Here is a 26,376-nt window from a genome sequence, read left to right as displayed (position 1 = left end):
GCTTTACTCGGAAAGCACTGAGCACATCTGGGCAAAGGCCCAGCGCCACCTCGAGCATCTTCAAATCTGCAGCTCGGACCTGAGCTTTGCATGAACGGCAGAGTCAAAGGCAATAGTGTTTGCAGCTGCAGTCCACGTACACAGCTTCACGGCGAGCCCACTCACAATCCAACACGTGTCAGAACCATTTACGTTTGGCCTCTGACGGCCTTTCCACCGAGCCCGACCAGCTCCACTCAACTACTGATGTTCTCTGCACTGGAGGGACCAAGGCACGCATAACAACACCCGCTTCTTTCAAGGAAAAGTGCTGGAAATCAGGTAATAAGCTGCTGTCACCCCCAAACACGTGAGCCCCTTGCAGGAGAAAGGATGTCTGTGATTCTTGATTACGTTTTAAAGAGAAGACCCCATCCCTCCACAGGGCAGACAGATGGCAAGGGGGGAGCCATAAGCATGCCTGTTATTAAAAAAAAAAAAAAAAAAAAAACCTGGCCCAGGAGCCTCCCTCAGGCCACCCCACCCCCAGGACGAGGGAGCTGGGTGCTCGCCACACCCGGCTCGGAGACGCACAGCCCCCACCCCCTCCACCCCCATGGCTGCCCCCACCCGCCTCCACACACCCCCATGGCCGCTGGGAGACCGGCTGCTCTGAGCAGGGATCCGACAGCCGGCGCCCCAGGCCCAGCCATCCCCCAGATGCCGCAGGAGCAGAGCGAGTAGAGGGCAGGTGGGGCCCTCGTCCTCTGTGATGCCCTTTGCACACGTAAGACTTATCTGGCCCCTGCCCCCCGTGAACTTTCCAGCTACATCCGTGTGCACGCTGAACACAGGAGCCAGCTCACACGGGAGACCCGTGCAGAAAGCCCTCAGCCCCACCTGAACACGGCAAAGCCCCCGCAGCGATCAAAGCAAAGCACTTACAGCAGAGCCCCTCCGGTCCGCGGCCTCTCCTCCGCCTTCCTCTGACCCCGGGACGCTCTCTGCCGCCTGTGCAATCGGCTCCCCGGGTTCTGTGACTCAGCAAAGCACGGCTCCTCTTTTCAGATGGAATTTACCACGCGGTGACTACATCCAGGGGGAGGGACCAGCTCCTGCCATTTCCAAGCAGGATCGCAAGCAATCCAGAGCAGCTCAGAGATGCTCCAGGCAAACGGCCGCTCCATTCAGAGGCCTCGGGGAGGAGGCGGTGGGGAAGCTCTGCCTGGCCTGCCGGCAGCTTCTCTGTGTTCACGCAGCAGGAACCCTAGACTCGGTGTGTCTGGCCACATCCTCCCGGGAACTGCCACAGCGCTCCCCTCCGTGTCCAGCGCTCCAGGACAGCGCCCGGCCCCCTTACCTTTAGAGAACCTCCCCTAGATTCCATGCAGCTGTAAGGCCAGTAATATAAATGGGGAAGGAAATGGCACCCACTCCAGCATTCTTGCCGGAGAAATCCCACGGACAGAGGAGCCTGGAAGACTCCAGTCCATGGGGTCATGAGAGTTGGACACAACTTCGCAACTAAATAATAACAACAGGATATGAGTGAACTTCCAGCTTGAGGGTGTTCCTGGTGAGGTGATAGAAGGCATTAGGATCCGTTAAGCTCTGAAGAATGGAAACATAGAGATGAATACAATGCAGCCGGGCCCACCCGGGCAACGGATGAGCACACGGCTTGCCCTCTCTCAGCCTGGCCCTGTCCTGTCACGAACCCGATGGAAGCAAGGTGGTGCTTAGAACAGGCAGGGCCTCAGGGCTGTCCGAGCTTCAGGGCACTCGGAGTCCAGCTGCTCCGACTGATCAAGGAGGCAGGACTGGGCTGCCGGGGGCATCACACGCTGCCCTGCCGGACAGATCCTGCGGCCGTGCTGGAGTCCAGGCGGGAAACCAAGCTGCCAAGAAGTCAGGTAATTTGCCCAGGTCACCCCGCTGGCAAGTGCTGGGGCCATGATCCAAGGTGGGCCTGGAGAGAGGAGGGCGGCTCTGGGGCCGAGACCCAGACCCCACGCCCTGCCGAGGGGCACACGGGGCCCGGACGCAGGATCGCCCGCTCTGTGGGGTCTGCTCAGGCCCAGCTCAGGGCGGCGTCCTTCCAGGTGGGAGGCAGACCCCATGTGCTCTAACTGGGAAACGGGACTTCGAAGAATGCATCCTGAGGAAATAATAACGGTGCTTCTGTAGATTTTATGTAACAAATACTTTCACAGCACTTAGCCTGTGCCAGGCACTGTAAATAGAACCCAATTAGGGATGATCATGACAACATTGCCGTAACACACCAGAGAAACCTCCTCAGTGGAAGCCTGGGCGTCTGTGCCCCATCGCTGAGTCGTGTCTGCCTCTTTGTGACCCTGTGGACTGTAGCCCGTCAGGCTCCTCTGTCCATGGAATTCTCTAGGCAAGAACACTGGAGTGGGTGCCGTTTCCTCCTCCAGTGGATCTTCCTGAAAGCCCAACGACAGATGAGTTACACGAAGCACGGGTGAGCACGGGCCGCGGCGCAGCGGCACCACGCAGCACGGCCTGAGGCTCTGTACCGACGGGGAGACGGGGAACAACGCGCCGCTGAGTGTTACAAGCCTGCTGTGCAAAGTGTGTACAGTACGATCACGCTTCTATTGTTAAAAATAAGCATGTGCATTAAGCACAGACGCACAGAGCAATGGAATAGAACAGAGAGCTGAGAAATAGAACGGAGAGCTCGCACACATGTTCAAGCCATTTTTGACAAGGGTGCCAGGACCATCCATTAGAGAGAGGACAGTCTTTTCAACAAATAGTGCCAGAAAATCCGAGTATCCACCTGGGAGAGAATGAAGTTGGACCTCACCTCACACCACATGCAAAGATCGACTCAAAATGAAGGAAGGACCTAAACATAGGATCTAAAACAATACAACCTTTAGAAGAAAATACAGGACAAAAAGCTTCACAGCGTTGGACTTAAAAGTGATTTCTTGGCTATCAGGCAACAGAAGGAAAGACAGACAAATTGGACTTCGTGAACCTTTTTTAAAATTTGTGCATCAAATGACACTATGCACAGAGTGAAAAGGAAGCCCCCAGAATGGAAGGACACATCTGGGAGTCCTGCATCTGATGAAGGGCTAGTATCTGGACTACACGGAGAACTCCTGAAACTCAACAGCAAGAAATAGCCAGACTGAAAAGTGGACGGAGGCTTACCGTCTGTGGGAACTTGAATGGGACTTGTACCCTGCTGTTGTGTGAACTCGTGTAAGTCTTAATCACGCCAAGTTGGCCCACAGTGCTCATCGGCTCTGTCCTGTCCTCCTACTTTTCTGCCTATTCATTCTGTTAATTTTTGAGAGTTTGATATTGAAGCTCTGACTGAAAATCTTAGTTCATCTACTTAAACAGATGTAATGTACAGCGGAGCTACATGTAACTTTGTTCTGTATTTTCAAAGTCTCCTGTAAATGTGTTACTATACGCTCATAATTTAAAAGATAAAAAAATTAAAAATAAAAAAGTTGAGAAAGAATGGGAAAGGGCTTACACAGGCATTTCTCTAAAGGTGGACAGACAGCCAATAAGCCCGTGGAAGGACGCTCAGCGTCACTGATTGTCAGGGGAAGGGAAAGCTGCTCAGTCACGTTTGGCTCTTTGTGACTCCTTGGGCTAATACAGTCCAGGAAATTCTCCAGGTCAGAATACTGGACTGGCTAGCCTTTACTTCTCCAGGGGATCTTCCTAATCCAGGGATCGAATCCCGGTCTCCTGATGCAGGCGGATTCTTCACCAGCTGAGCCACAAGGGAAGGCCGAGAATACTGGAGTGGGTAGCCTATCCTTTCTCCAGCGGATCTTCCTGACCCGGGAGTCAAACTGGGTTATCCTGCTTTGCAGGTGGATTCTTTACCAACTGAGCTATCAGCGAAACCCAAGATATCACCCCACATCCATAAGGATGGATACTATTTAAAAAATGAAGCAATAAACAAATGCTGGCAAGGATGTGGTGAAACTGGAACCCCTGAGCACTCGTGGCAAGAATGTAAGATGACTCAGTAGCTGGAACACAGCGTGATGGTTCCTCAAAGAAGTAGAGTTACCACGTGATCCAGCAATTCCATCTCTAGGTATACACCCAAATGAACTGAATGCGGGGTCTGGAGATATTGTGTCTCTGTGTTCAGAGCAGCACAGTTCACAAGAGCGAAAAGGTGGAAATGCCCCCGGACGCATGAGCGCATGAGCAAAAGGTGATGTGTACACACAACTGAATATTATTCCAGCTTCAAAAGGAGGGAAATTCCACAGTATGCTACAACGCAGATGCACCTTGAGGACACGAGGCTATGTGAGACCATCCAAACCCAAAAAGACACATCACAGACTCTCACTCGTATGAGGTCCCTAAAGGCAGCCAGGCTCAGAGAGCAAGTCCATGGGCCTCCAGGGGCTGGGAGGGGGCGGGGGAGGGGCTACTGTTTAGAGGGAGTGGCTTTCATCTTGAGAGATGCAAAGGGCCGTGCAGATGGGGGTGGTGACTTGCACAGCAATGTGGGCGTGCGTTACCACTGGACTGCGCACTTACCCGGCGGGCCAGCGGTTAGGACGGGGTGCTTTCATTGCTGGGGTCTGATCCCTGGCCAGGAAACTAAGATCCTACAAGCCATGTGGTGTGGCCAGAAAATAAATGGAGTGGTTACGATGGTAATTTAATATTCGATGCATTTTAGCACAATAAGAACGGGGGAAACGTGTGCATATATATACATATTTGCGTGTGTTGAGGTCACAGAAGCATAAAAGGCCTGAAAGTGCGCGCCAAAGCAGGACATGTCTCTCCAGGGGTCAGGGGAGCTGCTCTCAGGGGAGCTGATCTCAGGGGAGCTGACTTTTGGACTGTACCTTCCCGAATTGTATGTACCTTGTAATGTGAATATATGTTTGTTTTTGGATTCAGAAAATATTGGCTTTCATTTTCAAACACACCTATACACACGCGTTTTATGTCACGCTGCGAATTCGCGCCCTGCCCACAGTCCCCCCGAAATCAGGGGCGAGGAACCAATGGCCTCTCCAAAGAGCCCACGCTGACTGCGGGGCGAGGAAAGCGTTACTGAGGACCGATGAATTTAGGAAACTTCAAAAGAAGTTTGTTTATTTAAATAGCACCTGTTTTTCTAATCCTGAAAGTAAAATGTGCTAATTATAGTGAATTTGGAAAGTAAAGGAATACATGAATAAGAAAATGACCGTCTTTCTTTGAGGAGCTGAAGTTTGGTTGCTGGCTTCAACCTGGGCTCTTGGAGATCCCCCGGGCTCTTGGAGATCCTGGAAACCATGGCTGAGCATTCAGGACAGAACGTGAGGGGAACATAGAGGGGCCAAGAGGCCACAGGGCGCAGCGTCCAGTTCCTCCAAGTGAGACCCGACCACGCAGCTCCCAGCAAACCCGAGGCCGCGGGCCTGACTGCCGGCTGCCCGCCCGGCTTCCACCTTTCCTGCCCAGGGCTGCGATGCCTGCTCCTCGGAAGCGCTGGGCTGCTTCACGATTCTTCCCAGTCCGGGCCTGCCGTGCGCTGTCTGAGCTCCAGACACCTGCCCTCCCCTGCACCTCTATCCCCAGGCCTGGCGCTCTCACAGCCAGCTCGTCTGCCACCGACCCCCGAGCCCGCTCTGCCTGCTGCAGCGCTGACCCCCCCCCCCCAGTGCTCCGAGGTCCCGCCCCTCCCCGACACGAGCGTGTGCCCGTCGTCACCATCGCGGCTGCGCGTGTCTTGAAAAACAGAATCGGTATCACACTGCTCGCACCCTTTTGCACTTTCTCTTTCAATCAACGCTACTTCCTCCAAGCTTACACGCTGGGCGTGTGCGTCTGCATTTGTTCGCACTGAATCCCCTATGTAGGAATACAGCACATCGCACACTCACCCCCACCCCACCCCTCAACGGAGAATAAACAGTCTGTTCCTCCAGAAAGGGCTACCGTGGACACCCTCGTGCACGTCTGAGGCCCACCTGCCCAGACATCTTCTAGCAGGGGTGGCAGGGGGTGACCTGGGGAGCGGAGGCCCCCGACTCACTGCTGAGAGGTAATGAACCGCTCTTGGAGCAGCACCCAGACCACGTAAGATGACCACCCCCGGCGCCTCACCTCGCCGACAGCCACTCTGCAGGGCCGGCAGGAGAGCTTACTGTTGCCCTGCCTTGCGGTTCCCTGACATACACATGCATTTCCCTGACACATGAGCTCGTCTTTGACGAGCGGATCGCGGGCCAGGTCTGTGCACCGCGCTCATCTGACCCTTCTCCCACCCTCTGTCTCTCCCGCGTCGGTCACCCTTCATTGCTTAGAGGGAGCCCATTACACACTCTGGTCAGTATCCTTTGTTGATGGTGTAATGTAACCAATGTATCTCTTTTTTCCCAGGATGTTTTTGCTTCTTACTGAAGAAATGCTTTCCTAACGCATGAAGACTTCCTCCCAGGTTTCCTTCTGAACATCTCACCGACGTGCTTCTCGCGGGGAAGCTGGCTGAGCATGCCGTCCTCTGCTGCTCGGCCAGGTTGGCCTGGTCCACCCTGGCCTCTCGTGTCCGCAGACTCTCAGCTGCCTGTTCCCTGGTGCTGGCCTCTTGGTTAATCTCCGCCCTGAAGCCCTTTTCCTCCGCCTTGTTGTTCTTCAAGTTTTGCCTCTCTTGGCCATTTATTTCTCTTTGTTAATTTGTCCAGAGCAATGAAAACCTGGTTGGACTTTGGTTGAAATCACACTGAACTTATGGATTGACCGAGAGAGAATCAACACCTCTTTGACACTGAAATCTTCTTCTACGTGGACATAGTACAGTTCTCCACTTACCTACGACTTCTAGAAACGTCTTTGTGGTGTCATTTTCTCTGAAAGGTTTTGCACAACTTTTGACACACTCACTCCTCATGCCAAGCATTGGAAATGCGTGCTACCCTCACAAGAGGCATTTGCGTGTATTGTGTCCCTGCCCGTGGGTCACCAGTGAGAAGGGGTGGATAGGAACACCGTGGATTTCTTCATATCCACCTTGTGCCAGCGACTCACTGCAATTCCTTTAGTGTCCACGGGAGGGCGGTTCTGTCTCTTCCTTTCCGATCTTCGTACTTCCAAGCGACTCCTCCTGTGTTCTTGTGCTGGGGGGATCCTCCACACACTGCCGAGAGGGAGTAGCGACATTAGCATCCTTCTCTTGTGTTCTTTCTTGAAGAGAAACGCTTGGTCTGTCATCGCAAACCACATTCGCCGCAGGATTCTGGAAGGTTCCCTTTATCAGGTGAAACAGGGCATCCGTACTCCAAATTTGCTAAGTGGCCGGGTTTTTAAATTTGCAGCTGGGTGCTGCACTTTATCAAACCCTTCTACTGGGTCTGTCAGAACAGTCACACTGCTTTCTCCCTGATCTTCCGGCGCCAGCCTGTGTCTGCTTCTGCCCACCCCCTCCAGGGTCACTTGCGGGGACCCACCTTCCCATTCCTCCTGACCGGGAGCTGGGGTCACATCATTCCAAGCCTCAATCTAGGGCGAGGCATGGTCTGGGCTCTTCAGGGTCTCCTGAGATGTCTCCCCGCTGGAGGGAGCAGACTCACGAGGTCCGGGTCACCTCGCGGGGCCGCTGGGTCCTTCAGCCCACGCTCAGGAAGGGTCTGAGCGTCGTGGGAGCCCAGTCCATCCAGCTGCGTTTTGCCTGCTCTCTGCTTTCCCACGAAGATGCAGCCCCCTGCCCTGGGAAAACACCCTTCTCCCTGCCAGCAGCAGCTGCAGTCCTGGCTCCCAGTGGGGTGGGGGGCAGAGGCGGCAGCTGAAACTTCCTCTCCCGGCTCCCAGGTCGACTGACCACTCTCCCCTCCTTCTTTCTCTCCACCCTCCCCCGTAAAATGAGCCGGGAGAATTCCGGTTGCTTCCACAACGCGTTCAAGGGCGTGGAGGAGGGAGAGTCTCCCTCACGGGCCGCCTCGCCGGCAGCTCCATTTACCTCAAGCAGCAGCCCTGCCCCAGCACACACAGCTTTGAAAACGTCTGCTTCCCCAGCCCCTCTGGCTCTGGGGTGAGGTCAGATTTCTCCTGGGAGCTGAGCCCTGTGGGTGAGCCTGGCGGGAGGGGCAGGTGGGTGGGCAGAGGTGGAGCCTGGGGACCCTAGCCCGGCCCCCTGCTCTGAGCCGCAGCTCCAAGAGCCCACTGCTGGCGGCCACCATGTCCACCCTGAGGCCGCTCTTGCAGCTCTCCGAAGCCTGGCAGCTCCATCCCTGAGGTTAGACGGTCTGAGGGGCTGCTCTCCAGGCTGGGAAGGGACAGACACAGAGGCCAGCACCTCTGGCCCCCCTCCCAGGATGGCTTGATCATCCATGTGCTGCCACGTACAACGCCGTCTTTATTTAGAAACACGTGAATGCTGGAGTTTTCAGAGTCCCTCCTGGTGTGCACGGGGGACCATTCACACTTTCATCCTCAGTAAACCTCCCTCCCTAGAAGGAGAGAGACTCAGTTGATCTCAGCTCACACTGGAGATGGGACACCCCCTCCCACGGGCCCAGGGTGAGCCCGCACCCAGGCTACCACCTGGCCTGCTCCTGGAAACCGATCTCTGTGTCCCCCGGTCCTGGCGGCACCAGACGCTTCCAGAAGAAAGCTCTCGGGGAGGAAGGACTCTCCTCCTGCCCACAGGGAGGGTCAGCAAAACTGAAGTGTGTTCTGTGTTCTAGCCTGGGCACCGCCACTGAACACCACACGAGACAGAAGCTAAGGCCTTTTCATTGGCGGCTGAACAAGTCCTCAGGATCAGGCAGGAGAGAGCTGTCACCCAGGAGTGTGGACCTGAGCCATTCCCACCCCAAGAGCCCGGGGGGACAAGCTCCCCGAGACCGAGGACGCCGGCCTGTGAGTACGGAGCCGCAGAAGGGGCCCCCGAGCTGGCTGGGCAGCTGGTCGTGGCGGAATCCTGGCCAGAGCTTTGCTTCCGAGTGGGCCTCCCGTCAGGACCAATCGCAACCTCCCAGCAGCCCGCGTCCCGCCCCACTGCTTCTCATGCGATCCTGTTCCCCTTCCCACACTCGCAGCCACAGGGCAGCCTGTGCGGCACGTGGTGGGCACGGTCTTGGAAGCACCTCCGTAGCTCTACCTGGTGGGTCCCACATTTCCAAGCTTCAATTCCTGGGCGCGTGTGGGGCGCTCCCCCAGGAAACAGAGGGAACTCAGCCTCGCGCCCTCCGCCCTCCCGAGGCCGCACACACCACACACCTGGGGCACCGGCACACCTGTGCCCCCGTGCAGGTAACACAGCCATGCGCCTCAGCTAGTTCCAGAGTCCCTGTCAACCGGGACGTCAGAAATGAGCACCTGTGGGTCCAGTGGTTAAGACTCTCGCTCCCAATGCAGGGGCCGCAGGTTCAATCCCGGGTTGGGGAGCGAAGATTCCACAGGCCACGCAGCCAAATTAAAAAGAGAGAGAGCAGGCGGGAGGGAGGGAGGCTTGGGGGGAGGAGACACGTGCGTGCGTGCAGCTGACTCACACCTCTCTACAGAAACTAACGCAACATCATAAAGCAATTACCCTCCAATTAAAAACAAAACCAGCTTGCTCTCGTAATCTTATAATTTGGAAGTAAAACATGATTATATATAAAATAATAATAAAAAGAGAGAAAGAAGCTAATTTCTCGGCCCCCATGTTCCGTTTCCACCCACAGCTGCCGAGCAGGTCCCTCACCCAGGGGGCAGCCCTGCGCCTGGAGTCACTCCCGGTCTGCAGCCAAGCAGCCCATGTCCCCCGCCTGCCGCTCTCATGAGGGTCTGAAGCCCACACTCCCCATCAGGCAGCCCCGAGGCCCTGCGATCCAGGGAAGAGTGGGTGCGGCTTACATGCAGGGGTTTAGCACGTAGCTGGCTGAGCCCCTACCTGGCCTGCAAGTGGCTGGAGCGTGGTCCTGCTGTTGGGGCATCCCTGGGTGCCCCCCTCCCCATGCCTGTCTGCCAAGGACACAGCCCACTGTGCCCAGCGCTAATTGGCTCATTTAATCTGAAGCCATGGCAAAGAATAGGCGCATTCACTCTGGGCCAGTGAGGTGGACGTTGTCCCAGGCTGGGACTGGACAGATGCCCCTGTCATGGGGTTAAAAACACTGGACACAGCTGCCCTTGTTCCTGCCGTGGGTGCCCAGCCCCAGGCCCCAGAGCCGGTCACGCGGGGAAGAGGGCAGGGAGGACACATGAGCACCGGGGGGGAGAGCGACCCCGGCAAACGTTGCAAAGGCCCCAGGACTCCGCACGCACAGGGCAGGGGAGGGGCCCCGCAGCCACGCTGGTGCCCCAGGACGGCTGTTTCCCGGGCACCCCTGAACCCCTCTGGCAGGAAAGGGGTTCCTGCTCCAAAGACTACATCCCAAATCACGAGCCCCACATCCAGACCCTGAGAAGACGGTCACGAGACCGAAACCCAGTGCCGAGAAAATACAGGAGAGACTGATGCGCAAAGCACCGCTCAGGGCAGCTCTGCTCAGCCGCCCAGGGTGCCCGACTCTGCCACCCCACGAACCGCGGCACGCCAGGCCTCCCTGTCCATCGCCAGCTCCCGGAGTTCACTCAGACCCACGTCCACTGAGTCAGTGATGCCATCAGCCATCTCATCCTCTGTCGTCCCCTTCTCCTTCCGCCTTCAACCTTTCCCAGCGTCAGAGTCTTTCCAAATGAGTCAGTTCTTCACATCAGGTGGCCAAAGTATTGGAGTCTCAGCTTCAGCATCAGTCCTTCCAATGGACAGTCAGGACTGATTTCCTTTAGGATGCACTGGTTGGATCTCCTTGCAGTCCCCTCTCCATAGATGCCAAAGAACACCGCAGAAAACTGTACCGACCATCTCAATGCTAAGATCGTGTTCATCCCACTGAACCACGTGGTCACAGCTGCGGAGAGGCCCTTGGGTATGGAAGGGCTTCTGTCCCATCCTGCCATCACCTGTCTTCTCACCCACCCCCATCTCGGTCTGGGAAAACCTTCTGTCTGCAGGCAGCTCTGCTGAAGACCCACAGTTCAGCTCAGTGGCTCAGCCGTGTCCAACTCTTTGCAACCCCATGAATCGCAGCACGCCAGGCCTCCCTGTCCATCACCAACTCCCGGAGTTCACTCAGACTCACGTCCATCGAGTCAGTGATGCCATCCAGCCATCTCATCCTCTGTCGTCCCCTTCTCCTCCTGCCCCCAATCCCTCCTAGCATCAGAGTATTTTCCAGTGAATCAACTCTTCACATGAGGTGGCCAAAGTATTGGAGTTTCAGCTTCAGGATCAGTCCTTCCAATGAACACCAAGGACTGATTTCATCTAGGATGGACTGGTTGGATCTCCTTGCAGTCCAAGGAACACTCAAGAGTCTTCTCCAACACCACAGTTCAAAAGCATCCAGTTTCACGCAAAGTTTGGTGGAGGTGGTGTCCCGAAGGAGGCATGGAAACAGGTCACTGGACAGTGCTCCTGCCTGTGGAGCCCCTCCAGCAGCGCCCCCTCCGCACCTGCCAAGCTCAACCGGTGTCTGCTCTTGGGCGGAAGCTCCATGAAACCGTGGTGCCCTCTTGGGTGCCCCCCACTAGCTCCTGGCTGCACATGGTCTGGGGGTCCCGGCTCAAGGGCCGAGGCCCAGGGGGGACACACGTTGCGTGGAGGGGCTTCCCCCAATTCGGAGCATTTTCACCTACAGGAACTGCCATGCAGCAGAACCCTTGGAGTCAGCTGGTTTTGACCTGGAACATCCGCTCTCGCATCGGCGAGCGACGGGGATCAGCCCGGGGGTCCGAGAGGGGGCTCTAGTCCAGCTGTGGGCGTTGGCCACGAGGTCGGTCCTCCAGGAGACATGCGGCAGAGGGAGCGGGCAGGTCAGGAGTGGCTCCTGGCGAAGGCCCACCAGCAGACTCTCCTTTCTTTTGTTTTAACAGATGCATAGAATTGTATCGATTTATTAAACTAGACCATGCTGGGTCTTCCTGCTGCGCGGGCTTTTCTCCAGTCGGGGTGAGCGGGGGTTACTCTCCAGTCGGGGTGAGCGGGGGTTACTCTCCAGTCGGGGAGAGCGGGGGTTACTCTCCAGTCGGGGAGAGCGGGGGTTACTCTCCAGTCGGGGAGAGCGGGGGTTACTCTCCAGTCGGGGAGAGTGGGGGTTACTCTCCAGTCGGGGAGAGTGGGGGTTACTCTCCAGTCGGGGAGAGTGAGGGTTACTCTCTAGTCGGGGAGAGTGGGGGTTACTCTCCAGTCGGGGTGTGTGGGCTCCCCTGCACCCGGGGTGAGCGGGGTTCCCTCCAGTCGGGGCAAGTGAGGGTTACTCTCCAGTCGGGGTGAGCGGGGGTTACTCTCCAGTCGGGGAGAGTGGGGGTTACTCTCCAGTCGGGGTGTGTGGGCTCCCCTGCACCCGGGGTGAGCGGGGTTCCCTCCAGTCGGGGTGAGCTGGGTTACCCTCCAGTCGGGGCAAGTGAGGGTTACTCTCCAGTCGGGGTGAGCGGGGGTTACTCTCCAGTCGGGGAGAGTGGGGGTTACTCTCCAGTCGGGGAGAGTGGGGGTTACTCTCCAGTCGGGGAGAGTGGGGGTTACTCTCCAGTCGGGGAGAGTGGGGGTTACTCTCCAGTCAGGGTGTGTGGGCTCCCCTGCACCCGGGGTGAGCGGGGTTCCCTCCAGTCGGGGTGAGCTGGGTTACCCTCCAGTCGGGGCAAGTGAGGGTTACTCTCCAGTCGGAGTGAGTGGGGGTTACTCTCCAGTCGGGGTGAGCGGGGGTTACTTTCTAGTCGGGGTGAGCGGGGTTCCCTCCAGTTGGGGTGAGTGAGGGTTACTCTCCAGTTGGGGTGAACGGGGATTACTCTCTAGTCAGGGTGAGCGGGGTTCCCTGCAGCCGGGGTGAGCGGGCTCCCCTGTAGCTGGGGTGAGCAGGCTTCCCTGCAGCCGGGGTGAGCGGGGGTTACTCTCTAGTCGTGGTGAGCGGGGGTTACACTCTAGTTGGGGTGAGCGGGGTTCCTTCCAGTTGGGGTGAGTGAGGGTTACTCTCCAGTTGGGGTGAGCGGGGTTCCCTGCAGCCGGGGTGAGCGGGCTCCCCTTGCTGTGGCTCACGGGCCTCGGGCACTCAGGCTTCAGTGGCTGCAGCTTGTGGGCTCAGTAGTGGCCGTTCCTGGGTTTTGGAGCCAAAGCTCAACGGTCGTGGCGCATGGGCTTAGCTGCTCCATGGCATGTGGGATCTTCCCGGGCCAGAGATCGAACCTGTGTCTCCTGCATTGGCAGGCAGACTCTTTACCGCTCAGCCCTCTGGGGAGCCCCAGACTTTAATTTCTGACTTTATCTGCTGCTTTTAGAAAAGAGTCCCTCTGTCCCTTCAAGGTATTTTAAAAAGGCCCTCCTCTCTCTTACCACATGGAATGAGAGGGTGGGCAGACCTGGTGGGCAGAGAACCAGGAAGCAGCTTGTTTTCCCCTGCTGACCAGGGTCCCAAGTGCAGATGGAATCTTTTTTAAAAAAGAGAGAGAGACAGTGAAGCCGGAGCAGGCATTAATTAACACTCAGGCGGCCGGCTCGCAGGGCTGGGACCCAGCAGTGGTGCAGCAGCTTGCTGACGGCAGGTGCGCTGACACGTCCTTCAGTCTCCTTCCAAACCTGACTTCATCACGGCCTGCGGGCTTCTTGGCAAAGCTTTGCTTTAATCTCTTCCCAAATGTTGCCAGGAAAAAAAAAAAAAAGATGTTGTTTTCTAATTGATTCACGCCATTTCTCAAGCCGACTGCTCTAAGCAGTGCTTCTCAAGACAAGTCACGCATACGTGCGAGCGGCCATGTGACCTCCCCACGGCGTCATGGGGACGTGCTCACCGGCACACCGTTCCCGCTGGAGCAAGAACCAGCACCTACCAGGGAAGAGTCTGCCCTTCCCACCTGCCACTCTGGCTCCGGGAGGAAGAACGGGCAAAGTAGACGGCCACGGTTCCAGGGAGTCTGCCTCAGGTGGCCCAAAGCAGCTGACGCCCTGCAACCCAGGCGGAGGGCTTGCCTGCCGTCCTCAGTGAAGGTGGGGGTCCAGGACTCCGGAGGGCCTGGTTTGGAGCCTGAGGAAGAGGGTGCTGTCCGCGGTGCTGAGCTCTTCCACCTCTTCCCAACCTCACTCCCTGACCACGCCCAGGGGCGAGCTGACCCCACCCGAGTGGATGCTGCAGTCAGCGCCGCTGGTCCCTGACTCACACCTGGTTTTGCACATCGGCCCCGAAGTGGCTCTGTCTGGACTCGTCCATGCCCCACCTGCCCGCCCAGTCAGCTCTCCTACCCTGTGTCCGCCAGTGCCCTAAGCTCTGGCTGGGCCTCCTGGTTGGTCTGCGCATGTTGGATGAGAGGCAACAGGAACATTAGCCCAGAAGCTGCTCGCTGAGCTTGTCCATGTGGGAAGCTCCCTGTGGGCTCTCACAGAGCCACTCCCCTTTCTGAAGCTCTTGCTGGACAGCCCCTCCTGGGCACGCCCCTCACATTACCTGGACTCTCCCCAGAAGCCCTGCTGGTCTCTCCAAGCCGTGGCTGACGCAGCGCTGGCGCTGGGGTGAGGAGCTATTTCAGGGCGCACACACCACACCCCTTCCAAGCTCACAGGGTGCGGGCTCCTGGTCCACCCAAGGTCGTTTCAAGCGTGGCCTTGAAGCCGTGACAACACGACCTCAAGCTTGAGCCCCATTCCACAGCCAGCTCTCTGCTCAGGGCTCCAGCCTAGACAGAAGCCATCACCTCCAAACTCTGTGACACTCCACGGGGGTGAGAGAGGCTGTCCGAACCTTTTCCAGGTAACGGTGGGCTGGTCAGGTAAGAACTCACTCACTTCCCATCTAGAGGCAACAAAGATCCTGAGAGGCCAAATTCCAGGGCCCGTCTGGACAGAGAGACAACACATTATGGAAAGACCAAGGCAGCTTTCACCTACAGCCAACAGCTTCTGGGAGGAGAAGGAGAATGGACCTGCTCCAGGCCTGGGGGTGTGGGGTCTCCCTGGATACCCTCCCAGGGCTAAGAGAGGCCCAAAGGGCTAACAGTCGGGAGCAACCGTTGGGGGCCACTCAAGAACCGTGCTCACCCCTACTGCCCCCCCCATCCCAGTCCACGGGGCTCAGACGGTCTGCCACGGACGGAGCAGCAGCTGCAGCAGACACCTAGCCCTGAGGACCCTGGACTGCAGAGGCCTCGCACGACACGTGACCAGCGGGCAAGGGCGTCCAGGCGGGCAAGGGCGTCCAGGCGGGCAAGCAGTCCCTCTGAGAAGGGCTTGCTGACCTGAGGCCTCAGGGACAGGGATGAACATGCAGCTCACGACGCCAGGGAGGCCAGGGGCAGGTGAGCAAGAGCCAAGCTTGAAGACGGGCAAAAGGCCCACAGCTCCTTCAGACGCAGAATCGACAGCTCTGATTCAGAGCACCCGCTCTTTCTGCATTTTAGATAGATTTCAATTTTTGGAGCAGCTTTGGGTTCACAGCACAACTGATCAGAGCAGAGTCCCCAGACACCCCGCCCCCACTAAAGTCTCATTCTTTTTTTTTTTTTTTTGGCCCCATCACGCAGGATCGCAGTTCCCTGACCAGGGACTGAACCCAGCCCGAGGCAGTGAGAGCGCTGAGTCCTAACCACTGGACCGCCAGGGAATTCCACGGTTCTATTTCTGCTTTTTTTTAAAGAAATAAGTTAGAACCTTGCATGGAGTCAAACAATGACACATGAGGTCCCAGCCCTGAATAGAGCAGACAGCAGTCTTGAAACACAAGCATAAAGCTGGACTTTAGACTCGACAGGGGCCTGGTGGTGCAGGAATGAATGGGCGATGGAAGACGACCCAGAAGTGGGCACAGAGGCGAGAGAGGCAGAGACAGGAGGAGAAGGTCTCTCGGGAGGAAAAGGGAGGGAAAATCTCGGACGCACAATCTGTGCAGGTGTGACTGAGAAGGCTCTGAAATTGATGAAAGACAACAGTCCAAAGCGTCAACGTATGTTGAGATCTAGACGCATCACGATGAAACTTGAGGAAAAAAGAAACCAAGAGAGAATAATAAAACCTGCCAGAGGAAAAAAGCTTCTGTTCAAAGGAAGGACAGTTAGACAATGGACCAACTTCTCATCAGAACCGCAGAAGCCACAGGACAGTGGAAGAATGGAGCAAATGTGCTTAAAAAAAAGCCAAACAGGAATTCTGTCCCCAGTGTGAACACACTCACCTCATTCTTCCTTTTCTTTAAAATTGTTTTGGCTGTGCTGCCCAGCATGTGGGCGTCAGCTCCCCAACCAGGGCTCAAACGCAGGCCTCGTGCACTGGAATCACAGAGTCTTAGACACTGGACTGCCAGGCGAGCCCTTTCACACTCACTCTTGAAAGAAAAACATTTTCATACCAAAAAAAAAAAAAAAAGAGAGAGAGAGAGAGAGAAATTGAGAGTGATGACAACACTGAAGAAAGGAGAGTGAAGGATTAGCCCCAGGATGCCTGGTCCCAGATGGACCTTCGAGAGGCCAGGGGAACAGAAAGGCGGCAAAGTGCTAAACCCGAGGAGCTGCAGAAGCTAGCGATGACCCCCAGGGCTGCTACAAAGCAGAGAGAGAAAAGCTAAGTGCCAGCTGATGTATGGCAACACCAGTACAATATTGTAGAGTGATCAACCTCCAATTAAAAGAAATAAATTTATATATTAAAAAAGCTAAATGCCAGACAGCAAAACACCAAAGCTGCTAGAGGGAGAGACTGAGGTGAACTAAGTATTCCAGGTCCGTGTGTGATCTGGGAGGAGGGTCTGGCTCACTGCAACCTTGGTAAGGTGACGGTGCTGCCAGACCTCCCCAGTGACTCAGCGGTAAAGAACCTGCCTCCCAGTGCAGGAGACCCGGACTTGATCCCCGGGTTGGGAAGATCCCCTGGAGAAGGAAATGGCAACTCACTCCAGTATCCTTGCCTGGAGAATGCCATGGACAGAGGAGCCTGGCGGGATGCAGTCCACGGGGTCACAGAGAGTCAGACATGACTGAGGATGCATGCACACGAAAATAACAGAAATCAGAATATACCAGGTTTAAAGAGAAGACAGGGGGAAAACCCGGCCAGCGCAAATGAAGGCAAGAAAGGAGCAAAAGAGGTGCAAACAGAACACATAAAATCAAAGAGATTCCAGCGCAAACGCATCAATCGGGCTGTTAAGCGGAAGCGAAGAAACACACTTCTGAGCTGAGGCAAAGTGGCATCATTTTCGAAGTTCCCCGAATCTCCTCTCAACACAAAAGGTAGCGACCAGCAAAGTAAGACATCAAACGTCTTCCCCGAAAAGACGACGAAGCGCTGCCTCTCTTAACGATCACTACTATTGCCTCAACAAGGGCTTCCCTGGTGGCTCAGAGGGTAAAGCATCTGCCTGCCATCCGGGAGACCTGGGTTTGATCCCCGGGTCGGGAAGATGCCCTGGAGAAGGACGATGGCAACCCACTCCAGGATCCTTGTCTGGAAAATTCTATGGACGGAGGAGCCTGGTGGACTATAGTCCATGGGATCGCAAAGAGTTGGGCGTGACGGAGCAGCCTCGCTTCACATTGCCTGAACAAGGTGCCTGAACACGCCCAGGTGTAGGACAGCCTTCTTACCTCCCTGGGGCCACGTGGTCAGGAACGTGGGCAAAGCTGAGAGGGGGTGGGGGTCATTCCTGCCCCTGGCAGTGTCTGGAGAGGCTGCACCCCCACCAGCCGCCAGCTCCTACTGCCTAGGTTCTGAGGGGTCTGCTTTGGGCAGAGGATGAGAGTGCAGGGTCCCTCGGCCACTACCCGTGAGGTGGCTGTGCCTCAGGGTGGGCACCCCCCCGAGCGAGCCTGCCGAGAGGGCTCTGCAGGGGCTGCTGGCTCCCCAACACCCAGCCCAGCGCCTCGCAGCATCACCACAACACCCCACAGGGGCCCAGACTCAGCTTCAATCCGCCGCCCTTATCTCCAAACCACCCCCACCCCCACTAAGAAGCAGCACAGGGACCAGGTGGGACGGAGACAGGACTGGGGACTCAGAGACCGCCAGCGAGGGTGAACCCCGAGATGGAGAGGGCCCCCTGGGGCGGAGGCTTGGAGGGACAGCCAGCCTGGACCAGAGGATAAACGCACTTGCAGCTCACACAAGAAAAGCAGCAACTACGGAGGACAGCCCTGCCTCACGCAGAGCTCAGCGGTGAACGGCAGAAAAGGGAAGGCACAGGCACCCGTGTGCCCAGGTGCCCAGGTGTGCCCGACTCTGCGACCCCGTGGACGACAGCGCGCCAGGCTCCTCTGTCCACAGGGTTCTCCAGGCAAGAACACTGCAGTGGGGTGCCACGCCCTCCTCCAGGGGCTCTTCCCACCCAGGGATCGAACCCGCGTCTCAGCATCCCCTGCACCGGTAGGCAGATTCTCTTACCACTGAGCCACCTGGGAAGCCTGTACATGCACCTTATATCATAGGCCAAAAGCTAATATATAAGGAACTTCAGAAAATTGAGAGGAAAAATCCAAACAGGCCCGGGGGGTGGGGGGAGGAAAAAATAGGCAAGAGCTTTGAATAAACTGCTCACATAAAATGAAATGCAAATAGTCTTTAAATGCATGAAAAGATGCTCAGCTTCACTCATGGTGAGAGAAATGCAAATAAAGTACACTGCATCACCGTCTCTCCCCTACCTGGCAAGCCCCCAGAAATTTGACAACACTGTCTCTTTCGAGGCTGTGAGAACCAGGCTGGTCGAATGCCACACGACAGTGGGACTCCTGGGGAGGGGGTTTTGGCAACAGACAGCCACAGTCATTTCACACAGTCATTTCACTTTTGGCCTAGAAATTCCACTTCTAAGAAGCTCGTTAAGATATCCTCAAAAATGTAGGAAAGCCATGTGCGCGCAGGGATAGTCACAGAACTGTCTCTAGCAGCAAAACACGGGAAACAGCCCAGATGTTCGGGGACTGAGAGCTCAGTGACGAGGCTAAGACCCAGCCCCCTGGGGAGGGCTGCATGGCGGGGAACAAGGATCAGGCAATCTCCACACCCAGTGACGCCGAGATCTGGCTCAGACTGGGCACAGCAATAGCACAGCCGGGCACAGTGGGTTACTTCTCCCCTGAAACAGGACGGGGAGGCAGCAGTACACAGGCTCGGCTGTATGATGGCCAAGTGGAAACATTAGTTAAAGACGACTCTAAAGCACTCCCTCCCCTGGCGCTCTGGGGGTTAAGAACCGGCCTGCCAATGTCGGGGGCTCGAGTTTGGCCCCTGGCCTGGGAGGATGACGCCACGTGCTCCGGGTCAGGTAAGCCCGCGCATCTCAGTGGGTGAGCCGGAGCCGGAGAGCCTGCGCTCCCCAAGAGAAGCGACCGCGATGAGCAGCCCCGTCCGCCGTAACTAGAGAAAGCCTGCGTGCAGTGGCAAAGGCCCAGTGCAGCCAAACAGACGCTACCAGCAGAGGAGAGAGAAGGCGGCCGAAAAGACAAGGTGGAGTCGGTCCGCTCGGAGCAGACTTCAGCTCAGAGCTCTGTGTGTTTAGCACAGAACTAAAACAAAATTAAATCGGCATGAAGGGAAAGTAAAGCCAGTCCCGAAAAGTGAAGGCAAAATGAAACAAATGAGCTTGGTGAATTAAAGACAAAAAGACAAGCTAAGAAATCAGCCTTTTTTAAACCAACCAGAGTGTTTTAACACATTGATATTATTTTGAAACAAGGAGAGCAAAGTGAAGACGTAATCTTACGCAAGTCATTAGGAGCCAAGAATCTCAGCCGAAGAGAAAGGAGATGGAAAAATAAAGAAAGAATTATCTGCAGTTTTAAATTTGAATTAAAAATTTCAGTATAAAACCATGATACATTTTATCTTAAAATCATTTCTAGTCTTGTCCTCTGGCGATCTGGGAAGTCGAGACCAACGCAGAAGTCATGAGCTCCCCTGCATCCAGCTGCCTGGGGTCTTAGATTTCACTGAAAAGACCAGGAGCGCTCAGAGAGAGTGGTGATTCCAGCCTCTGCAGCACACGGGCCAGGTGAGCCTCTCAGACCAGAGCTGGAGGAGACGGTCCAGGACTGCAGGGATCTGGTCAGAAGGGTGCAGCGAGAACATGCGGGAAAAGATGCCTGGACGTGGGGGCCGGCAAGTCTCTTAGAAAAGACACAAAGAGAAATAACCACACACACACATATACAACATACAGACACGCACGAAACCTGATCAACTACACTTTATCAAATGTAGAACTTCTGCTCACCAAAGGTCCACTTAAGAAAACCGGGAATTCCCTGGGCGTCCAGGGGTTAGGACTCTGTGCCTTCTCTGCTGAGGTGTGGATTCAACGCCTGTCGGGGAACTGAGACCCCACAAGCTGCCTGGCGCAGACGAAACAAAACACGGGAAAGAAGGGGAAGGCCGTGGCACAGAGCCAATACTGAGAGTGGAAATCCAGGGAAACTTTCCACGCACGGAAACAGACCCGGAACCTAGGCATCCAGGCACGGAAACAGACCCGGAACCTAGGCATCCAGGCACGGAAACAGACCCGGAACCTAGGCATCCAGACACGGAAACAGACCCGGAACCTAGGCATCCAGACACGGAAACAGACCCGGAACCTAGGCATCCAGACACGGAAACAGACCCGGAACCTAGGCATCCAGGCACGGAAACAGACCCGGAACCTAGGCATCCAGGCACGGAAACAGACCCGGAACCTAGGCATCCAGACACGGAAACAGACCCGGAACCTAGGCATCCAGACACGGAAACAGACCCGGAACCTAGGCATCCAGACACGGAAACAGACCCGGAACCTAGGCATCCAGACACGGAAACAGACCCGGAACCTAGGCATCCAGGCACGGAAACAGACCCGGAACCTAGGCATCCAGGCACGGAAACAGACCCGGAACCTAGGCATCCAGACACGGAAACAGACCTGGAATCTATGCATCCAGGCACGGAAACAGACCCGGAACCTAGGCATCCAGGCACAGAAACAGACCCGGAACCTAGGCATCCAGACACGGAAACAGACCTGGAACCTAGGCATCCAGGCACGGAAACAGACCTGGAACCTAGGCATCCAGGCACAGAAACAGACCTGGAACCTAGGCATCCAGGCACGGAAACAGACCTGAAACCTAGGCATCCAGGCACGGAAACAGACCTGGAATCTATGCATCTCAAAGCGGGTGGGATGTGCCTAGAAAGATAAACTCGGACCAGTCAGCTTTGAAACATTTCCAGCAAAACTGCTACACTTCAAAGCCAGAGGCAAAATCCTCAAGGCCTCCAGGCAGAGAGCAGAGTCGGATGTGACCAGTGTCACGTAAAACCAACACAGAGACAAAGAAAGAGTGGAGAACAGGTTTTGAAAAGTGAAAGCGGCACACACAGAACCTCAGTGAAGGAGACTGTGAACCAAGGACTCTGGAACTAGCCAAGCCGAGAACATCTTGTCGTTCCAGGAAGCAAGAGAGAAATGAGAGGAAAATAAAATGTAACTTTAAAAAAAAGAAGAAAGAAAAAGATGGGGCTGTTGGGAGCCCACCATGAAGCCAGGGCTGGGCTGTCTGGATCCTAACCCACAGAGCAAAGCCATCCCTGTGTGCCCACAGATAGGGACAGACAAATGGCGGGCTACAGGTAAACAGACTAGGCGAGGACAAGGCTTCCCCCGAGGAGAATCCCACCGGTGAGGAGAAAGGGACGCAGGGCCTGCGGGCCCGGCAGCAAACAGCGCGGCCGCAGCTCAGATGCAGGACGTCAGGTGCTGCGCTGGTGAGTCAGGACCCAGGGACCAGGGTTTGCACATCTCAGAGCATCTCCCCAACGTGTGCACCGACCAAGAAAGGAAACCAGCACGGCAGCTCAACACTGCTGTCAACGAGCTGAGAGGACACAGCGACCTCCAGGCGCGTCCATGAAGCCAGGCGCGGGCACCGGAGGGCGGGGGGTGCAGTGGGAGGTGTCTGGCTAAAAATGCCCTTCACACTCCCATCCCCAGAAGGAGCAGGAAACTCACATCGAGGAGTACAGTGGCCCAGGGGGTGAAGAGTCTGCCTGCCACGCAGGAGACCCCGGTTCAGTCCCGGGCTGGGAAGATCCGCTGGAGAAGGCAATAGCAACCCACTCCAGTGCTCTTGCCTGGAGAGTCCCATGGACGGAGGAGCCTGGCGGGCTACAGTCCGTGAGGCTGCAGAGTCAGACAGGACTGAGGCACTTTCACTTTACAAAGTAACTAGTCGGCACACAGTTCATAAAAGTATCAGCTTCATAAGAGACAAGGCAAGGCTCCGGAGGGTCACAGACGGCAGGAGACCCAGGTAACAGAATGGGGTTGGGGGCGGTCCTGTGTAGATCCCGGGACAGAAAAGGGGGGTCAGCGGGGAGCTGGGGCTGCGTGAGGAGGCCTGTCTCTCGGTGAACCGCACAGGAGTGCCAGTGACTGTCTCAGTTCTGAGCACAAAGATGTTACATGAAGATGTTAACGTCAGGGGAACCTGAAGAACTGGGTGCTTTTGGGGCACTTTTCGGTAAGTCCAAAATTAGTTACATGAAAAACTTCAAAAAAGTGTATCTTAAACACGTACACCAAAGGAGGCTCCTCAGAGAAGGGGTGAGCTCTGCTCAGCTGCGTCTCCAAACCCGTGCAAGGCAGAGTCAGGCAGAAAGTTCCTCGACCTCACCCGCCCCTGATCACCTCCCAAAGACCCCATCTCCACAGCTCATCACCTTAGGGCGCAAGGCTTCAAATATGAACTTGGGGGGATGTAATTCAGTTCACGGCAGTACTGTGAGCGTGCGGGTGTTACCCGTGCAGGTGTTAACCGGGAGCAGTATTGATTATCTGGATCATCCTTATCTCTGATTTCAGAATTTCCTTTCTAATCAGGGAGGGTCAAGCGCTCACCTGGCATGCCTGTGAAGACGTGGGAGGGGCCCATTGCACGTGGGGAGACTTGCACAGAGGGTCCCCGAGATCCTGCAGGAGCTGAGGGGACCCAGTGCTCATCTGAGTCTCGGAGGAGGTCAGTAAGGGAGGCCCTGGCCTGCGGGGTCTTAGCTGGACACTGCCGTAGGGGACCTGGCCAGCCTGACTGCCCAGCACCACGGAGGGAGCGGGGGCCCCGGCAGCTTGCACGGAGCACACCCATGTGATGGCCTGAAGACGCCTATTCCGTGGGCCAGTGGGCCGAGAGGCTTGACCCCTTCACTGAGGTCAGCCACAGGCAGGTCACCCTCAACAGGAAATGCTGGCTGGGCCTTAAGGACAAGCCCTCACACCTTTGCCCTGGACTATGCCTGGGACAGCATGGTACTGGGGCTAAGTCCAGCTCACAGCTGACTGAGCCTTGATAGGAAGGGTCCAGGCCCGGGGCCCCGCCACGGGGCAGGGGCAGCGTGCAGGCCAGGCAACTCTGCTGGGAGAGGGGATCTTCAGAGCCCCGGGCCAGGCAGGGCGGAAGGGAGGGCGCAGGCCGAGGGAGGGTGGAGGCCCAGGTGGAGGTCCTGTCTCTGGACTGTGCCTGAGAGACGCGGGGCACGCTGCTCGTCTCTGACTTGAACAAGGGCCTCCCGTGCCCTGGGCTCAGGCCCCTCGCTTCCAGAAGGTGCACTGCGAGACAGTCCCGCATGTTCCAGCTCCTGAGGACGTGCCCCGAGCCTGGCTCCCCGGCCGCACCGGCCCCCGCGCGGGCCTCTCCTGGGCCCTGCAGCGCCCTCCTCTCAGGGTGACACCTGTGCAGAGAAGGAGAAGCCGGGCGGCGCCTGGCATGCAGCAGGGCTGGGCAGTGAGTGGCATCTTGAGCGTGGCGTCCCTCTTTCTCACTTTTTTCTCTCTTGTGACGGTTTTTATGGTTGTGCCATGCTCACAGTTGCCCAGACCTTGCAAGTATCAAGAATGAAAACTTAGGGTCCCGAAATCCTAGACCCGGAGACTTGCTGATGGCGGCGCCACCAACTGCCTCCTGAAGGCGCACCAACCTTCTGGTGAGGTATTCTGGAGAAAGTGAAAGTGTTAGCTGCTCAGTCATGTCTGACTCTTTGCGACCCCCAGGGACCATATAGCCCGCCAGGCTCCTCTGTCCATGGGATTCTCCAGGCAAGAATACTGGAGTGGGTTGCCATGCCCTCCTCCAGGGGATCTTCTTCCCAGAGATGGAATCCAGGTCTCACACTGTAGGCAGATTCTCCACCGTTTTAGCTACCCTGGAAACACTTTAATACAAGGGAGAAACGTTGCTCCTAATACAAGACGGTCTATCTGCCATAACTGAGGGGGAAATACTGCAGGTATTACTAGTTGCCAAATCGAGTCTTAACTCAGGAACACAAATCAGCTGTCAGAGATGCACAAAGGGCTAGGAGGGTCCCAAGCCCCTGTGTTTACTCCACTCTGAGCCGAGCAGACACCCTGCCAGGCACCTTTCCCTCCCCCTCCCCAGGCGGGCAGTGGTCCTCCCAGCAGGTGGGCAGTGGTCCTGCACCAAGGTGGGCGGTGGTCCTCCCAGCCCCTGACAGCCCTGCTCCCTGGAGGAGCACTTCCCATTGCCGCTGTCCTGCAGCTCAGAGCCAGGACCTGCGGCGTCACCCAGGCCCCCGATACCTGCAGACAAGGAGCGGCAGAGAAGCTCCCACGCGCTCAGGCAGCGCAGGAAGAGGAAAAGGAATCGGAACCTAAGATGCGCAGCAGGAAGGAGCTGCTGAGAAGCGGATTCGCTTCTCCCAAGACGCAAGGTCAAAGGGAGGGGCAGGTTTTTCTAGGAAAACTGGAGGCCGGCGCCTCCTCTCTGGCTCCTGACAACCAATCAAACCCTTCATTCCGTAGCTTCCGATTCTGTGAGCATCCGACAGCTGCGTCGCCACCCCCGGAAACGGGAACGCAAGAGGTTAAAAACTGGACAGCAAAAAAAAAAAAAAAAAAAAAATCGCCGGGGCCGCGCCTTCCCGAGGCGGGCGACACAGGAACGGCGGAGTCGAGGCCCCCAGCGGCCACCTGCGCTCCCACCGGGGCCCCGAGGCCGTGGCGCAGTGGGGCCTGTGCACCTGCCGCCGCGCGCCGCCGGCTCCCAGGAAACAAGCACAGCCCAGAGCGCTGGCCGAGGGCCCGCGGGGTCTCCTGGAGACGCAGAAAGGACCCCTGCCCCCAGCGAGGGCGCCTCGGGGGCGCAGGACCCCGGCCCGCGGGATGTCACTCCGCCACCCTGCCAACTTCGGGCCACCCCCGGAGCCCCTCCGGGTCACCCCAAGGCCACCCCCGACCAATCCTGGGCCACCTTACGGCCACCTGCAGACCACTCCCATCTCAGCCCCGGTCCACCTCCGGGCCGTCTCCCGGCTGCGGGCGGGGACGAGCGTGCGCTGCCGGCCCGCCACCGCGCAGCCACCCTGCCGCGCAAGGCGCGGGGGACTCACGGTGCCAGGCGCGGGCGCAGCGCGGAGGCCCGGCAGGGTCGCGGCGGCGCACAGGGCCGGGGGCCGCCGGGGCTGCTCACCGAGGCTCCCCGCAGGCGGGTGGCTCCCGGGCTCCGGGCGGCGGCGTCCGATGGCCCGGCTCAGCCATTGCAGTGGCGCTGCGGCGGGCGGGGGGCGCGCGTCACCGCGGGCGGGCGCCCCAAACCCCGGCGCTCTCCGCCCTCCCCGCCGCGGCGCGCGGGCCCGCCACACCCCCGCCGCACCTCCTCGCCTCCTTTTCTGCCCCTCTGGGTCCTTTCAGGGGCAGGTCTGCGGTCTGTTAAGATCGGGAGACCTCGTGGCCGAAAATAACCCGGCTGCGGAGGGAGGGCTCCGTGCGGCCCGCACGCCGCAGCCAGACGCGCGGGTTCTTGGGGACGGTCGGGGGAGATCGCTCACCAGCACTTCAGTCGGAGAGCAGCCGCACGTGTGTTTAACCGTTAACGCTCGGCAGCCCGTCTCCAAATGCTGCCCGTCTCCGCTCGGAGGAAGTGGTTTTTGGAGCCTCGCGGGGAGCAAATGAGCCCTGGCTCCGGGCTCGGATCCCCAAATCCACGGTTAGGACGCGCCTCCGGGGCCCCCTGGCGCCAGGACCCCCGCCGCCGCCGCTCCATCCTCCGGGGGCCCCTCTGCAGAGCGGGGAGCGGCCTCACCCCCACTTCTTGGAGTTGCTGGAGAAAGCACAGTTACCAAACGTGGCAGGAAGGAAGAGTGAATCGTGTTTACGGAAGCCTGTGTACAGGGGAAAGCTCCCCGGTGGGACGCGTTCCTTCCCGGAATGCCAGGACGTACGACCGGCTGATGCCACCGTCCGGAGCTCAGACGTCGAATGCGGGCCCTAAAGTGTGCCGGAGACGGGGCCTCCCCCTCAGTGTCCCGGCCGAGCTTTCTGGGCACAGGACCGCCGGTGCGGTTTATCGGCTGCTGGCTGAGAACACGTTTGAGAGACAGAAGCT

General features: G+C 57.3%; 1 protein-coding gene across 9 annotated transcripts in view; it reads right to left on the bottom strand.

Annotated features, from left to right (window-relative positions):
• The window catches only part of JAKMIP3 (Janus kinase and microtubule interacting protein 3), a 94,043-nt gene extending 67,905 nt beyond the window's left edge, over positions 1-26,138 (bottom strand). For 6 of the 9 annotated variants that reach the window (XM_069567630.1, XM_069567634.1, XM_069567632.1 and 3 more), the window contains exon 1: positions 25,820-26,138. The gene's annotated coding sequence lies outside the window, so the exon portion shown is untranslated. The remainder of the gene's footprint in view (positions 1-25,819) is intronic. The other 3 variants (XM_069567636.1, XM_069567637.1, XM_069567638.1) reach the window with 1 other exon arrangement.
• Between the last annotated feature and the right edge of the window lie 238 nt (positions 26,139-26,376).

Source organism: Ovis canadensis, chromosome 22 (genome assembly GCF_042477335.2).
Source record: "Ovis canadensis isolate MfBH-ARS-UI-01 breed Bighorn chromosome 22, ARS-UI_OviCan_v2, whole genome shotgun sequence".
NCBI classification, from domain to species: Eukaryota; Metazoa; Chordata; class Mammalia; order Artiodactyla; family Bovidae; genus Ovis; species Ovis canadensis.
This window is presented reverse-complemented; position numbering and strand designations above follow the sequence as displayed.